The sequence below is a fragment of the Labrus mixtus genome, chromosome 22 (assembly GCF_963584025.1).
Source record: "Labrus mixtus chromosome 22, fLabMix1.1, whole genome shotgun sequence".
In the NCBI taxonomy this organism is placed as follows: domain Eukaryota; kingdom Metazoa; phylum Chordata; class Actinopteri; order Labriformes; family Labridae; genus Labrus; species Labrus mixtus.
In genome coordinates, this window is record NC_083633.1 from 1,719,265 (window position 1) to 1,733,974 (window position 14,710).

The 14,710-nt window shown below is 47.6% G+C and overlaps 14 non-coding genes and 1 pseudogene across 14 annotated transcripts; all 15 read right to left on the reverse strand.

Annotated features, from left to right (window-relative positions):
- Positions 1 to 16: 16 nt before the first annotated feature.
- Positions 17 to 207, reverse strand: LOC132956860 (U2 spliceosomal RNA). The gene has a single exon (XR_009666113.1). It is a non-coding gene; the product is annotated as a U2 spliceosomal RNA (small nuclear RNA).
- A 492-nt stretch (positions 208 to 699) lies between these two features.
- On the reverse strand, positions 700 to 863 carry LOC132957037 (U1 spliceosomal RNA). Its single transcript, XR_009666259.1, has one exon. It is a non-coding gene; the product is annotated as a U1 spliceosomal RNA (small nuclear RNA).
- Positions 864 to 1,432: 569 nt separating this feature from the next.
- Positions 1,433 to 1,623, reverse strand: LOC132956861 (U2 spliceosomal RNA). Its single transcript, XR_009666114.1, has one exon. It is a non-coding gene; the product is annotated as a U2 spliceosomal RNA (small nuclear RNA).
- A 492-nt stretch (positions 1,624 to 2,115) lies between these two features.
- Positions 2,116 to 2,279, reverse strand: LOC132957038 (U1 spliceosomal RNA). The gene has a single exon (XR_009666260.1). It is a non-coding gene; the product is annotated as a U1 spliceosomal RNA (small nuclear RNA).
- A 569-nt stretch (positions 2,280 to 2,848) lies between these two features.
- Positions 2,849 to 3,039, reverse strand: LOC132957291 (U2 spliceosomal RNA). The gene has a single exon (XR_009666500.1). It is a non-coding gene; the product is annotated as a U2 spliceosomal RNA (small nuclear RNA).
- Positions 3,040 to 3,531: 492 nt separating this feature from the next.
- LOC132957039 (U1 spliceosomal RNA) lies at positions 3,532 to 3,695 on the reverse strand. Its single transcript, XR_009666261.1, has one exon. It is a non-coding gene; the product is annotated as a U1 spliceosomal RNA (small nuclear RNA).
- Positions 3,696 to 4,270: 575 nt separating this feature from the next.
- LOC132956862 (U2 spliceosomal RNA) lies at positions 4,271 to 4,461 on the reverse strand. The gene has a single exon (XR_009666115.1). It is a non-coding gene; the product is annotated as a U2 spliceosomal RNA (small nuclear RNA).
- A 492-nt stretch (positions 4,462 to 4,953) lies between these two features.
- LOC132957040 (U1 spliceosomal RNA) lies at positions 4,954 to 5,117 on the reverse strand. The gene has a single exon (XR_009666262.1). It is a non-coding gene; the product is annotated as a U1 spliceosomal RNA (small nuclear RNA).
- Positions 5,118 to 5,686: 569 nt separating this feature from the next.
- Positions 5,687 to 5,877, reverse strand: LOC132956864 (U2 spliceosomal RNA). Its single transcript, XR_009666117.1, has one exon. It is a non-coding gene; the product is annotated as a U2 spliceosomal RNA (small nuclear RNA).
- A 492-nt stretch (positions 5,878 to 6,369) lies between these two features.
- LOC132957041 (U1 spliceosomal RNA) lies at positions 6,370 to 6,533 on the reverse strand. Its single transcript, XR_009666263.1, has one exon. It is a non-coding gene; the product is annotated as a U1 spliceosomal RNA (small nuclear RNA).
- Positions 6,534 to 7,102: 569 nt separating this feature from the next.
- On the reverse strand, positions 7,103 to 7,293 carry LOC132957292 (U2 spliceosomal RNA). The gene has a single exon (XR_009666501.1). It is a non-coding gene; the product is annotated as a U2 spliceosomal RNA (small nuclear RNA).
- Positions 7,294 to 7,785: 492 nt separating this feature from the next.
- On the reverse strand, positions 7,786 to 7,949 carry LOC132957042 (U1 spliceosomal RNA). The gene has a single exon (XR_009666264.1). It is a non-coding gene; the product is annotated as a U1 spliceosomal RNA (small nuclear RNA).
- A 575-nt stretch (positions 7,950 to 8,524) lies between these two features.
- On the reverse strand, positions 8,525 to 8,715 carry LOC132956865 (U2 spliceosomal RNA). Its single transcript, XR_009666118.1, has one exon. It is a non-coding gene; the product is annotated as a U2 spliceosomal RNA (small nuclear RNA).
- Positions 8,716 to 9,207: 492 nt separating this feature from the next.
- LOC132957221 (U1 spliceosomal RNA) lies at positions 9,208 to 9,371 on the reverse strand. Its single transcript, XR_009666434.1, has one exon. It is a non-coding gene; the product is annotated as a U1 spliceosomal RNA (small nuclear RNA).
- A 585-nt stretch (positions 9,372 to 9,956) lies between these two features.
- LOC132956948 (U2 spliceosomal RNA) lies at positions 9,957 to 10,137 on the reverse strand (annotated as a pseudogene).
- Between the last annotated feature and the right edge of the window lie 4,573 nt (positions 10,138 to 14,710).

A 14,710-nucleotide genomic window follows, 5' to 3' on the forward strand; every position in this document is an offset into this window, starting at 1 on the left:
TTAAACACTGAAGAGAGGAGGGTGCACCGTTCCCGGAGGTACTGCAATACCGGGTCGATGCGTGGAGTGGACGGAGCAAGCCCCTGTTCCATCTCCCAAGTCCAAAAATCAATTTAATATATGGTCCCCGGGTAGGGGACGTATCAGATATCAAACTGATAAGAACAGATACTACACTTGATCTTAGCCAAAAGGCCGAGAAGCGATGCCCCTGATAGGCTAAGGCCGGCATCACATTCCCCATACAGTCCTCCTCGCCCATGGCCCCGGCAAGCGAGCGTTGCTTTTCAGTGACGATCGGTAAAACGGAAGAGCAAACCCTTTGATCGAAGCACCTTTAAGACACATGCCTTACGTCAAGCTCTGAAAAATGACTTCAAACCCTCAACCACCAGATTTATCTGCAGCAGACTGAAGTGAACCAAAAGACAGGAGAAGATTGGGGCCTTTTATTGGCCCACAGCCGTTCTGTAAGGCAGATGTGCCGTGACTGGGATTTCACATTGATCAGAGCAAGGGCTGCTGAATCTGAAACAAATTTGATTGACGAGCGATATTGTGATCTAGCACTAGCAAAGAAACTGGCTGTGCATAGCTTTAAGCCACCTTTGAAATTCTTGTCGTCTGTCTGTCGCTACAGCCAGGTTGGAAGGCAGCGTCTCCCTATCTGTTTCCCCCTTATTACTTTTGACAATCCATCAGGGGAGAGCGCGAACGCAGTCCCCCACTACCACAAATTATGCAGTCGAGATTCCCACATTTGGGGAATTCGCATAGGTCAGCCCCGCCGGAGTGCAATGGCCAGGCCTCGCCATGGGTGAACCACCTTCTTGATCATGGTATCTCCCCTGCCAGGTAAGTATGAGTTGTACGGCTCAGGGCAAAAGGAGTCCTTCACAGGACCATCGCCCTCACTGACGGTCCCAACAACATGCAAACCACCGAAATCAGAGTTTTCTGCACTGGGTGTCCCTTCTACTTGTCCTCAACACAGAGGAAAGTTTTGTGTTGAGGCCCGGTAGGGCTTGTCTTTCTACATTCAAGTGGAGAAATAAGGCTCACCATTCTAACAGGAAGTGCCACACTTCCACATCAAAGCCGACCGATAGCTACCGCCAGTGTGTGTGTGTGTGTGTTTTTTTACCGCCAACAAAAGAACAGTCGAAGCAGCAGCTAGGCCAGAAACACTTTGCAACAATAACTGTTGATATGTTATTGTGTGTCTGTGTGCTACTACAGCAATAGCATACACAGAGTAGCAAATGGGGGAACTGGCACACAAATAACCCCCAACCTGACTAAAATTCCAGTTCATTTCAAAAAGCTTGAGTCCCGGCAGCATGTCAACGCAGTGACAAAGCCAGGCCAGACTCACACACACATTTCTCTTAAACGCAGCGGAAAGAAAGGATTATTTTAAACACTGAAGAGAGGAGGGTGCACCGTTCCCGGAGGTACTGCAATACCGGGTCGATGCGTGGAGTGGACGGAGCAAGCCCCTGTTCCATCTCCCAAGTCCAAAAATCAATTTAATATATGGTCCCCGGGTAGGGGACGTATCAGATATCAAACTGATAAGAACAGATACTACACTTGATCTTAGCCAAAAGGCCGAGAAGCGATGCCCCTGATAGGCTAAGGCCGGCATCACATTCCCCATACAGTCCTCCTCGCCCATGGCCCCGGCAAGCGAGCGTTGCTTTTCAGTGACGATCGGTAAAACGGAAGAGCAAACCCTTTGATCGAAGCACCTTTAAGACACATGCCTTACGTCAAGCTCTGAAAAATGACTTCAAACCCTCAACCACCAGATTTATCTGCAGCAGACTGAAGTGAACCAAAAGACAGGAGAAGATTGGGGCCTTTTATTGGCCCACAGCCGTTCTGTAAGGCAGATGTGCCGTGACTGGGATTTCACATTGATCAGAGCAAGGGCTGCTGAATCTGAAACAAATTTGATTGACGAGCGATATTGTGATCTAGCACTAGCAAAGAAACTGGCTGTGCATAGCTTTAAGCCACCTTTGAAATTCTTGTCGTCTGTCTGTCGCTACAGCCAGGTTGGAAGGCAGCGTCTCCCTATCTGTTTCCCCCTTATTACTTTTGACAATCCATCAGGGGAGAGCGCGAACGCAGTCCCCCACTACCACAAATTATGCAGTCGAGATTCCCACATTTGGGGAATTCGCATAGGTCAGCCCCGCCGGAGTGCAATGGCCAGGCCTCGCCATGGGTGAACCACCTTCTTGATCATGGTATCTCCCCTGCCAGGTAAGTATGAGTTGTACGGCTCAGGGCAAAAGGAGTCCTTCACAGGACCATCGCCCTCACTGACGGTCCCAACAACATGCAAACCACCGAAATCAGAGTTTTCTGCACTGGGTGTCCCTTCTACTTGTCCTCAACACAGAGGAAAGTTTTGTGTTGAGGCCCGGTAGGGCTTGTCTTTCTACATTCAAGTGGAGAAATAAGGCTCACCATTCTAACAGGAAGTGCCACACTTCCACATCAAAGCCGACCGATAGCTACCGCCAGTGTGTGTGTGTGTGTGTTTTTTTACCGCCAACAAAAGAACAGTCGAAGCAGCAGCTAGGCCAGAAACACTTTGCAACAATAACTGTTGATATGTTATTGTGTGTCTGTGTGCTACTACAGCAATAGCATACACAGAGTGGCAAATGGGGGAACTGGCACACAAATAACCCCCAACCTGACTAAAATTCCAGTTCATTTCAAAAAGCTTGAGTCCCGGCAGTATGTCAACGCAGTGACAAAGCCAGGCCAGACTCACACACACATTTCTCTTAAACGCAGCGGAAAGAAAGGATTATTTTAAACACTGAAGAGAGGAGGGTGCACCGTTCCCGGAGGTACTGCAATACCGGGTCGATGCGTGGAGTGGACGGAGCAAGCCCCTGTTCCATCTCCCAAGTCCAAAAATCAATTTAATATATGGTCCCCGGATAGGGGACGTATCAGATATTAAACTGATAAGAACAGATACTACACTTGATCTTAGCCAAAAGGCCGAGAAGCGATGCCCCTGACAGGCTAAGGCCGGCATCACATTCCCCATACAGTCCTCCTCGCCCATGGCCCCGGTAAGCGAGCGTTGCTTTTCAGTGACGATCGGTAAAACGGAAGAGCAAACCCTTTGATCGAAGCACCTTTAAGACACATGCCTTACGTCAAGCTCTGAAAAATGACTTCAAACCCTCAACCACCAGATTTATCTGCAGCAGACTGAAGTGAACCAAAAGACAGGAGAAGATTGGGGCCTTTTATTGGCCCACAGCCGTTCTGTAAGGCAGATGTGCCGTGACTGGGATTTCACATTGATCAGAGCAAGGGCTGCTGAATCTGAAACAAAGTTGATTGACGAGCGATATTGTGATCTAGCACTAGCAAAGAAACTGGCTGTGCATAGCTTTAAGCCACCTTTGAAATTCTTGTCGTCTGTCTGTCGCTACAGCCAGGTTGGAAGGCAGCGTGTCCCTATCTGTTTCCCCCTTATTACTTTTGACAATCCATCAGGGGAGAGCGCGAACGCAGTCCCCCACTACCACAAATTATGCAGTCGAGATTCCCACATTTGGGGAATTCGCATAGGTCAGCCCCGCCGGAGTGCAATGGCCAGGCCTCGCCATGGGTGAACCACCTTCTTGATCATGGTATCTCCCCTGCCAGGTAAGTATGAGTTGTACGGCTCAGGGCAAAAGGAGTCCTTCACAGGACCATCGCCCTCACTGACGGTCCCAACAACATGCAAACCACCGAAATCAGAGTTTTCTGCACTGGGTGTCCCTTCTACTTGTCCTCAACACAGAGGAAAGTTTTGTGTTGAGGCCCGGTAGGGCATGTCTTTCTACATTCAAGTGGAGAAATAAGGCTCACCATTCTAACAGGAAGTGCCACACTTCCACATCAAAGCCGACCGATAGCTACCGCCAGTGTGTGTGTGTGTGTGTGTGTGTTTTTTTACCGCCAACAAAAGAACAGTCGAAGCAGCAGCTAGGCCAGAAACACTTTGCAACAATAACTGTTGATATGTTATTGTGTGTCTGTGTGCTACTACAGCAATAGCATACACAGAGTGGCAAATGGGGGAACTGGCACACAAATAACCCCCAACCTGACTAAAATTCCAGTTCATTTCAAAAAGCTTGAGTCCCGGCAGCATGTCAACGCAGTGACAAAGCCAGGCCAGACTCACACACACATTTCTCTTAAACGCAGCGGAAAGAAAGGATTATTTTAAACACTGAAGAGAGGAGGGTGCACCGTTCCCGGAGGTACTGCAATACCGGGTCGATGCGTGGAGTGGACGGAGCAAGCCCCTGTTCCATCTCCCAAGTCCAAAAATCAATTTAATATATGGTCCCCGGGTAGGGGACGTATCAGATATCAAACTGATAAGAACAGATACTACACTTGATCTTAGCCAAAAGGCCGAGAAGCGATGCCCCTGATAGGCTAAGGCCGGCATCACATTCCCCATACAGTCCTCCTCGCCCATGGCCCCGGCAAGCGAGCGTTGCTTTTCAGTGACGATCGGTAAAACGGAAGAGCAAACCCTTTGATCGAAGCACCTTTAAGACACATGCCTTACGTCAAGCTCTGAAAAATGACTTCAAACCCTCAACCACCAGATTTATCTGCAGCAGACTGAAGTGAACCAAAAGACAGGAGAAGATTGGGGCCTTTTATTGGCCCACAGCCGTTCTGTAAGGCAGATGTGCCGTGACTGGGATTTCACATTGATCAGAGCAAGGGCTGCTGAATCTGAAACAAATTTGATTGACGAGCGATATTGTGATCTAGCACTAGCAAAGAAACTGGCTGTGCATAGCTTTAAGCCACCTTTGAAATTCTTGTCGTCTGTCTGTCGCTACAGCCAGGTTGGAAGGCAGCGTCTCCCTATCTGTTTCCCCCTTATTACTTTTGACAATCCATCAGGGGAGAGCGCGAACGCAGTCCCCCACTACCACAAATTATGCAGTCGAGATTCCCACATTTGGGGAATTCGCATAGGTCAGCCCCGCCGGAGTGCAATGGCCAGGCCTCGCCATGGGTGAACCACCTTCTTGATCATGGTATCTCCCCTGCCAGGTAAGTATGAGTTGTACGGCTCAGGGCAAAAGGAGTCCTTCACAGGACCATCGCCCTCACTGACGGTCCCAACAACATGCAAACCACCGAAATCAGAGTTTTCTGCACTGGGTGTCCCTTCTACTTGTCCTCAACACAGAGGAAAGTTTTGTGTTGAGGCCCGGTAGGGCTTGTCTTTCTACATTCAAGTGGAGAAATAAGGCTCACCATTCTAACAGGAAGTGCCACACTTCCACATCAAAGCCGACCGATAGCTACCGCCAGTGTGTGTGTGTGTGTGTTTTTTTACCGCCAACAAAAGAACAGTCGAAGCAGCAGCTAGGCCAGAAACACTTTGCAACAATAACTGTTGATATGTTATTGTGTGTCTGTGTGCTACTACAGCAATAGCATACACAGAGTAGCAAATGGGGGAACTGGCACACAAATAACCCCCAACCTGACTAAAATTCCAGTTCATTTCAAAAAGCTTGAGTCCCGGCAGCATGTCAACGCAGTGACAAAGCCAGGCCAGACTCACACACACATTTCTCTTAAACGCAGCGGAAAGAAAGGATTATTTTAAACACTGAAGAGAGGAGGGTGCACCGTTCCCGGAGGTACTGCAATACCGGGTCGATGCGTGGAGTGGACGGAGCAAGCCCCTGTTCCATCTCCCAAGTCCAAAAATCAATTTAATATATGGTCCCCGGGTAGGGGACGTATCAGATATCAAACTGATAAGAACAGATACTACACTTGATCTTAGCCAAAAGGCCGAGAAGCGATGCCCCTGATAGGCTAAGGCCGGCATCACATTCCCCATACAGTCCTCCTCGCCCATGGCCCCGGCAAGCGAGCGTTGCTTTTCAGTGACGATCGGTAAAACGGAAGAGCAAACCCTTTGATCGAAGCACCTTTAAGACACATGCCTTACGTCAAGCTCTGAAAAATGACTTCAAACCCTCAACCACCAGATTTATCTGCAGCAGACTGAAGTGAACCAAAAGACAGGAGAAGATTGGGGCCTTTTATTGGCCCACAGCCGTTCTGTAAGGCAGATGTGCCGTGACTGGGATTTCACATTGATCAGAGCAAGGGCTGCTGAATCTGAAACAAATTTGATTGACGAGCGATATTGTGATCTAGCACTAGCAAAGAAACTGGCTGTGCATAGCTTTAAGCCACCTTTGAAATTCTTGTCGTCTGTCTGTCGCTACAGCCAGGTTGGAAGGCAGCGTCTCCCTATCTGTTTCCCCCTTATTACTTTTGACAATCCATCAGGGGAGAGCGCGAACGCAGTCCCCCACTACCACAAATTATGCAGTCGAGATTCCCACATTTGGGGAATTCGCATAGGTCAGCCCCGCCGGAGTGCAATGGCCAGGCCTCGCCATGGGTGAACCACCTTCTTGATCATGGTATCTCCCCTGCCAGGTAAGTATGAGTTGTACGGCTCAGGGCAAAAGGAGTCCTTCACAGGACCATCGCCCTCACTGACGGTCCCAACAACATGCAAACCACCGAAATCAGAGTTTTCTGCACTGGGTGTCCCTTCTACTTGTCCTCAACACAGAGGAAAGTTTTGTGTTGAGGCCCGGTAGGGCTTGTCTTTCTACATTCAAGTGGAGAAATAAGGCTCACCATTCTAACAGGAAGTGCCACACTTCCACATCAAAGCCGACCGATAGCTACCGCCAGTGTGTGTGTGTGTGTGTTTTTTTACCGCCAACAAAAGAACAGTCGAAGCAGCAGCTAGGCCAGAAACACTTTGCAACAATAACTGTTGATATGTTATTGTGTGTCTGTGTGCTACTACAGCAATAGCATACACAGAGTGGCAAATGGGGGAACTGGCACACAAATAACCCCCAACCTGACTAAAATTCCAGTTCATTTCAAAAAGCTTGAGTCCCGGCAGTATGTCAACGCAGTGACAAAGCCAGGCCAGACTCACACACACATTTCTCTTAAACGCAGCGGAAAGAAAGGATTATTTTAAACACTGAAGAGAGGAGGGTGCACCGTTCCCGGAGGTACTGCAATACCGGGTCGATGCGTGGAGTGGACGGAGCAAGCCCCTGTTCCATCTCCCAAGTCCAAAAATCAATTTAATATATGGTCCCCGGATAGGGGACGTATCAGATATTAAACTGATAAGAACAGATACTACACTTGATCTTAGCCAAAAGGCCGAGAAGCGATGCCCCTGACAGGCTAAGGCCGGCATCACATTCCCCATACAGTCCTCCTCGCCCATGGCCCCGGTAAGCGAGCGTTGCTTTTCAGTGACGATCGGTAAAACGGAAGAGCAAACCCTTTGATCGAAGCACCTTTAAGACACATGCCTTACGTCAAGCTCTGAAAAATGACTTCAAACCCTCAACCACCAGATTTATCTGCAGCAGACTGAAGTGAACCAAAAGACAGGAGAAGATTGGGGCCTTTTATTGGCCCACAGCCGTTCTGTAAGGCAGATGTGCCGTGACTGGGATTTCACATTGATCAGAGCAAGGGCTGCTGAATCTGAAACAAAGTTGATTGACGAGCGATATTGTGATCTAGCACTAGCAAAGAAACTGGCTGTGCATAGCTTTAAGCCACCTTTGAAATTCTTGTCGTCTGTCTGTCGCTACAGCCAGGTTGGAAGGCAGCGTGTCCCTATCTGTTTCCCCCTTATTACTTTTGACAATCCATCAGGGGAGAGCGCGAACGCAGTCCCCCACTACCACAAATTATGCAGTCGAGATTCCCACATTTGGGGAATTCGCATAGGTCAGCCCCGCCGGAGTGCAATGGCCAGGCCTCGCCATGGGTGAACCACCTTCTTGATCATGGTATCTCCCCTGCCAGGTAAGTATGAGTTGTACGGCTCAGGGCAAAAGGAGTCCTTCACAGGACCATCGCCCTCACTGACGGTCCCAACAACATGCAAACCACCGAAATCAGAGTTTTCTGCACTGGGTGTCCCTTCTACTTGTCCTCAACACAGAGGAAAGTTTTGTGTTGAGGCCCGGTAGGGCATGTCTTTCTACATTCAAGTGGAGAAATAAGGCTCACCATTCTAACAGGAAGTGCCACACTTCCACATCAAAGCCGACCGATAGCTACCGCCAGTGTGTGTGTGTGTGTGTGTGTGTTTTTTTACCGCCAACAAAAGAACAGTCGAAGCAGCAGCTAGGCCAGAAACACTTTGCAACAATAACTGTTGATATGTTATTGTGTGTCTGTGTGCTACTACAGCAATAGCATACACAGAGTGGCAAATGGGGGAACTGGCACACAAATAACCCCCAACCTGACTAAAATTCCAGTTCATTTCAAAAAGCTTGAGTCCCGGCAGCATGTCAACGCAGTGACAAAGCCAGGCCAGACTCACACACACATTTCTCTTAAACGCAGCGGAAAGAAAGGATTATTTTAAACACTGAAGAGAGGAGGGTGCACCGTTCCCGGAGGTACTGCAATACCGGGTCGATGCGTGGAGTGGACGGAGCAAGCCCCTGTTCCATCTCCCAAGTCCAAAAATCAATTTAATATATGGTCCCCGGGTAGGGGACGTATCAGATATCAAACTGATAAGAACAGATACTACACTTGATCTTAGCCAAAAGGCCGAGAAGCGATGCCCCTGATAGGCTAAGGCCGGCATCACATTCCCCATACAGTCCTCCTCGCCCATGGCCCCGGCAAGCGAGCGTTGCTTTTCAGTGACGATCGGTAAAACGGAAGAGCAAACCCTTTGATCGAAGCACCTTTAAGACACATGCCTTACGTCAAGCTCTGAAAAATGACTTCAAACCCTCAACCACCAGATTTATCTGCAGCAGACTGAAGTGAACCAAAAGACAGGAGAAGATTGGGGCCTTTTATTGGCCCACAGCCGTTCTGTAAAGCAGATGTGCCGTGACTGGGATTTCACATTGATCAGAGCAAGGGCTGCTGAATCTGAAACAAAGTTGATTGACGAACGATATTGTGATCTAGCACTAGCAAAGAAACTGGCTGTGCATAGCTTTAAGCCACCTTTGAAATTCTTGTCGTCTGTCTGTCGCTACAGCCAGGTTGGAAGGCAGCGTGTCCCTATCTGTTTCCCCCTTATTACTTTTGACAATCCATCAGGGGAGAGCGCGAACGCAGTCCCCCACTACCACAAATTATGCAGTTGAGATTCCCACATTTGGGGAATTCGCATAGGTCAGCCCCGCCGGAGTGCAATGGCCAGGCCTCGCCATGGGTGAACCACCTTCTTGATCATGGTATCTCCCCTGCCAGGTAAGTATGAGTTGTACGGCTCAGGGCAAAAGGAGTCCTTCACAGGACCATCGCCCTCACTGACGGTCCCAACAACATGCAAACCACCAAAATCAGAGTTTTCTGCACTGGGTGTCCCTTCTACTTGTCCTCCACACAGAGGAAAGTTTTGTGTTGAGGCCCGGTAGGGCTTGTCTCTCTACATTCAAGTGGAGAAATAAGGCTCACCATTCTAACAGGAAGTGCCACACTTCCACATCAAAGCCGACCGATAGCTACCGCCAGTGTGTGTGTGTGTGTGTGTGTGTGTGTGTGTGTTTTTTTACCGCCAACAAAAGAACAGTCGAAGCAGCAGCTAGGCCAGAAACACTTTGCAACAATAACTGTTGATATGTTATTGTGTGTCTGTGTGCTACTACAGCAATAGCATACACAGAGTGGCAAATGGGGGAACTGGCACACAAATAACCCCCAACCTGACTAAAATTCCAGTTCATTTCAAAAAGCTTGAGTCCCGGCAGCATGTCAACGCAGTGACAAAGCCAGGCCAGACTCACACACACATTTCTCTTAAACGCAGCGGAAAGAAAGGATTATTTTAAACACTGAAGAGAGGAGGGTGCACCGTTCCCGGAGGTACTGCAATACCGGGTCGATGCGTGGAGTGGACGGAGCAAGCCCCTGTTCCATCTCCCAAGTCCAAAAATCAATTTAATATATGGTCCCCGGGTAGGGGACGTATCAGATATTAAACTGATAAGAACAGATTTTTTTTTTTTTTTTTTGAAAAGTTTTATTGACACTTATTTCACTTTATGTTTCATCACATTTCACATCACACATTTGTTTTCCTTGTTGTTCATTCTTTAACAATTTTACAGGGTGCACATCCATCTTTTACTTTACAAAAAAACAAACATTGATGCTATGTGGAATACATCACAAAATGTTCTTTTGGTGTAAAAGCAGTGTCTTCATTTAAAACAATTAAAAGGAGAGCATTGGTTAAGAACCTTTTTTTTTTTTTTTTTTAAAGTCCACTGTTGTGCAGGAGTGCAGTGAGCCCCCATTAAGATTAACTCATCCTGTTATCCCAAACAGGTGTGGTCTCTCGGGTTCCTGTCTTGGTGCTCAGGGGGGATCCTCACCCTGCTGCTCCTTCCCACCTGCCTCTCCCGGAGAGTCAGGCCGCTGCTGCTTTGAACTTTTCCCGTATGGCTCCGGCTCCTTCATCCGAATGGGCACAGAGGCGATTCTTCTTTGTGGCTGTGTCCTAGGCCCGCCGCCTGCAGCGATGGCCATACTGATCGTCGCTGCTGCCATCCGGATCACGGCCACGGGGGGGATCTGCTTGTGTTTTCTTACCAGCAAGTTCCTGGAGGTCCATGTGGCGTCTTTGATGGCGGCTAGAGTGAGCCATTGTTCTGCAAAGTCCTTTGGTGTTTGTTGACTTTGGCTCACTCCATACAATACCAGCTGTGCTGTGAGGACCTCCCTTGCTGGTAAGCACGGGAATTGCAAGGAGCCGGCCAGTGCCCACTGTTCTACAGCAGCGCTGCACTCCCAGAGCAGGTGCCTCACCGACTCCGGCGCGCCACAACCAGGTCGGGGGCAGGTTGGCGACGTCAACATGCCCCGGGAGTGCATCACGGACCTGACTGGGAGGATCTCATGAGCCACCATCCATGACAGGTCCCGGAGTCTGTTTGGAAGAACAGGATGGTTCACATTTTGCCAAACTGTGGAGGGCTCGCCGAGTGCAAGCCCGCGCACTGGGCTCACTGGTTCTCGCTCCTGCACAACAGAGATTACAGATCGTATGTTAGTTAAAATATGAAGCTCCTGTTTTTCAAGGTTAAAATGTTTTAAAAACTTCTGAACAAAATGATACGATTGTGGCAGATAAAAGGACACTGGAACTTTAAGATCAGTTTTTAGAAGTTTCAGTTTCCTGAGATATGACCCCATCCAGAACCGGGTCATTGCTGCTGTCTTTGGGTTTCTGGATGGGGCTGTGGCAGCTGCGAGTCCGATTGTGGTGTATCTTGCTCCCAGAATTAAAAACAAGTCCGGCACTCCTTTTCCTCCTTTCTCTTTGGTCTTTTTCATTGTGTCCCTCCTCAGGCGCTCCCACTTTGACTCCCACAGGAAATAAAAGATGGCTCGTTCCAGGTTTAAAATCACATTTCTGGGGGGGAAAAAAACAGAAGTGAGCAGTAAAAGCAAAGGTAAAATCACAGCTTTGATGATTAAAACCTTTCCTTCCATTGTCATTTTCCTCAGTCTCCAGTACCCCAGTCGTTGTTTTACTTTCCCTATCTTGTCCTGCCAATTTGTTTCCCCTCCACCCTCCTTATTAAATTTGACCCCAAGTATTTTTAAGTCAGTCTGGGTCACAGTTAGGGGGAGTCCCGTATTTTCAGTCACTGTCCATGGTCCGTAAAATTGGGCTTGGGTCTTCTCTCTGTTTAGTTTTGACCCAGAGGCCAGTCCAAACCAGTCAGTCAAGTCCAGTGTCCTGTTTACGGATAAGAGGTCAGTGCATAAAATGTTGATGTCATCCATATATAAAACACATTTGCTGGTCATTCCCCCACTCCCCGGTACTACCACCCCATTGATTCGTTGGTCCCTTCTCAAGACCTGTGCCAATGGTTCAATGCATGTGATATAGAGGAGGGCAGATAACGGACAACCCTGACGGACGCCGCAGTTAATATTGACTGCTTTTGTCAGATGCCCATTAACAATGAATTTGCTGGTGATTTCCCGGTACAGCAGTCCCACCCAACCTATAAACCTCTCAGGGAACCCCATTTTTTGCAGTACCTGGAAAAGGTACTGGTGCGAGACCCGATCAAAAGCTTTCTCAAAGTCTAAATTTAAGACTACTAGCCTAATGTTTCTGTCTCTCGCAAAACAGATGGTGTCTCGGATCAGTAGGAGGCTGTCCGTGATCTTCCTCCCCGGGATGGCACAGGTTTGATCCGGGTGAATCAGCCCCTCTAAAAACACAGTCATGCGAGATGCTAAAAGTTTACTAAAAAGTTTACAATCAAAGTTTAAAAGAGTGATAGGTCTCCAGTTTTTTAGGTCTGTCTTGTCATTGTCCTTGAAAAGTAGAGTCACTATCCCTCTTCTAAAACTGTCAGGGAGTCGGTCAAGTTTTTCTAAGTCCATAAAAACAACAAGAAGGTCAGGTGCTAAAATGTCCCAGAAAGTCAAGTAAAATTCTAAGGGAAGCCCATCGTCTCCTGGGGACTTCCCTTTTTTAAAACTCTTGATGCTGTTAAAAATTTCTAAAAGGGTAAAATCTTGGGATAAAAGCACACTGTCATTTATTTTGTGTTCAATGAACTTTAAGACTTCTCTCATTGTGTCTTTTTTTATAGGTTTTTCTTTGTACAATTCTTTATAGAATTCAACTATAGTATCGTTAATTTCATCTGTTGTTTCGGCTGTGCACTGATTGTCTTTTTTCAGTTTAAACATGGTTTTATCTTTATCTAAAATTCTTTTAAAAAAGTACCTAGTGCACTTCTCTCCTTCTTCTATTTCTTTTTCTTTGCTTCTTAAAATGACACCCTTACTTTTAATTTCTGCTAAAACCGACATCTCTATTTTTACTTGCTTTATTTCTTCATTAAAACCCAGGCCCTCTAGGTTTAGTTTAAAATACCGTTGAAGTCGTTGTTGCAGTCCCAGCATGCGTCTGTCGTCCCTACCTTTCTTTCTCTTACCTGCCTGCCTGAAAAAAGTCTGGGTCCTTCCCTTCACCATTTCCCACCAGTGTGCACGTGAGACGTATAGGTCTTGAAGGGTCTGCCAGTCTTGGTACTGCTCCCTGTACTGCCTAACTAACTCCCTATCTTCTAAAAGGGAGCAGTTGAGTTTCCATAGACCCTTCCCAGCCGTCACACCTGAAGTTAGTGATAGGGTGCAAGAAAGTATAGTGTGATCAGAGAAGAAAACAGGAGTTACTCTAGCATCGGTTGGTGGGCAATCCCGTGATAAAATATAGTCTATGCGAGAGGCTTTGGTGCCGTCACCACTGAACCAGGTGAAGCCCTCCTCTCTGGGATGCATGACTTTAAAACAGTCCAGTAGCTTAAAATCCCTACATAGGGCCCCAAATAAAACTGATGTTTTATCTACTTTAAAATCTTCCCCTGCTCCCCTCCTGTCTTTCTTGTTTAAAACACAATTAAAATCCCCTCCTACAACTAAAGGTTCCCTGCCTAGCATGTGGGACTGCAGGTCTTTTAAAAGGTCATACCTGTCATTTTTTTCGTTAAAACCATAGATATTTAGAACGTTAAAATCTCTTCCCATAAAAGTCAGGTGTGCTAAAAGTGCCCTACCGTCTCTCACCACAGTGCTGCCCTTCACCAAGATTAGAGGGTTTTTAATTAAAATTGCCACGCCATCATTTTTGTTGTGGTATGAACCGCTCCATATGGATTTATGTGGCCATAACTCCTCCCAATCCCTGTAGTTCTTTAAAAACGGTAGACCACATTCTTGTATTAAAAACACATCTGACTTAAAAGAGTTTAAGAAGGATAAAACAGATTGCGCTCTAACTTTGGACTTCACACTTCTCACATTGATGGTAGAGAAGGTGAGGGTCATAAGTATGGTTAAAAACAACAGGTAAGACATTTTAAAGGCTAGTATTTAGAAGCAGTCGTCATACTTCTTGTGAAATTTGCTCTTCCTTCACCCCTATGGGGGAGGGGTGAGGGGTTTGAGCCTTTTTCCCCCGTCGGACTCTAGGTGGTGGCCTTTCTTGCAATCTTTTGTTGAAATGCGTGTCCTTAGGGGTTGATTGTAGGACTATATTTAGGAAAGAGACCTCATTTGGAGAATCGGAGGGGAAGACTCTGGGCTCCTCCACAGCTAAGCTGTCTGAGGAGTCCCCAGCTCTTCCCTTCTTTCCGGAGACTACTGGAGCCTCCGGGGACAATTCTGATAAAGGCCTCTTAGCCTGTTGGGCCGGGGGGAGGGAGGCTTCTTCGCTATCATGCGCACTCTCACAATCTCTCTCACTCTCACTCTCACTCCCACTCTCACACTCACTCCCAATCTTACTTTCACCCTCAGAATGAGGTGTAGCTCCACCTTCTGCCTGTACTGCAGCCTCTTCTTCCACATGCTCCACTTGAGGAGCAGTAACAGGCCCCTCCCCCTCTCCCTCCTCACCCGACTCCTCTCCTCCAGTCACAGGATTTGGAGGGAGATTTGAATTTTCTGGCTCAGGCTCTCCAAATAGCTCGTTAACTATTGCATTCTGTCCGCCATTTTCTTTTTCATTTCCGACCTTCTTTGCTGCCTTAACTTTGTTGGCAAAAGATTTCGGGCAATCTCT